Below are 1,128 nucleotides of genomic sequence, written 5' to 3'. Positions count from 1 at the left end.
GACAACCCATAATTATCTTTACTTTTATTGCGATTATAGTAGTTTTTATTTAAAATTATCGTTAGTTTGTGGTAGTATTAAGCTCTACTACTCTTATTTACCCTTGAATCATCATAAGAATTGGATCTATAAAGAAAAATTGGAACGCATTCGAACCGATGGAGCCCTCAACGCCACTGACGGCGGGTTTTACGGCGGTTTTTTCCCGAGAGTCCAAGCAAAATAAATATAGAGGCTCGCCGACGGCTCCCTCGACCCCGTCAATGGTAAGACCGTCGAGATGGCGGTTTCTTGGATTTGAATGGCGATTTTTGGCAATTTTTGGGTTGGAATTACCCTTTTAAACTCCCAAATTTGATTCCTAGTTCATATTTTTCCCCAAAAATGAAGTGAAACTCCACCAATTTCATTCCTATGGAGTCCAATTCCCCTGATAATCCAAGAATGAGAGTTTTCAATCCGCAAAAGTTTATTAGTGCGGAAGCGCAGCGAATCTTCAACAAGATACTTACAAGAAAAGATTGATCAAGGAACGAGGATTTGTAAATTACGGATTGAATAATCCCTCTACAGCAATTGAAGAGATGATAGTGTGGCGAAGATGGGAAGTGTTGTGCTATACTACCGCTGCCATGGTTGTTCATGTGGTAAAGGAATCTTATACAAACTTGTATGGAATCAACCAGGGAGTTGTTTACGTGCGAGGTAGATGGATCACTTTCACTCCTGCACGGATCATTGAATTATACATGATAGATAACCTTCCTGTCTGCCACTATTCCAATTTCATCCCAACAAGAAACCAGATGAATGAAATTTTCCAATATTTAACGGACGAAATTGACGACTGGGAAATAAGGAAAACGGGTATGTTAGGTTTTCTACAACACTCCTAAATCCCGTTTCAAAATACTGGCACTTTTTCATTTCTGCAAAATTGTTACCGACAATGAAGATCAACAAAGTTTCTAAAGAAAATACTATTTTGAATTACTGCATCCAAAGGGGACTTCCGATCGATATTGGATCAATAATTGTGAAGTTGGTTTTGGGCCTGATCATTCATGGATCAACTTATGGGCTTGGACACCCTTCCATAATTTTCTCACTTTGCAGTCAGTTCAAAGT

This window comes from Phalaenopsis equestris, unplaced genomic scaffold (assembly GCF_001263595.1).
Source record: "Phalaenopsis equestris unplaced genomic scaffold, ASM126359v1 Scaffold001325, whole genome shotgun sequence".
Lineage (NCBI taxonomy): Eukaryota > Viridiplantae > Streptophyta > Magnoliopsida > Asparagales > Orchidaceae > Phalaenopsis > Phalaenopsis equestris.
This window is presented reverse-complemented; position numbering follows the sequence as displayed.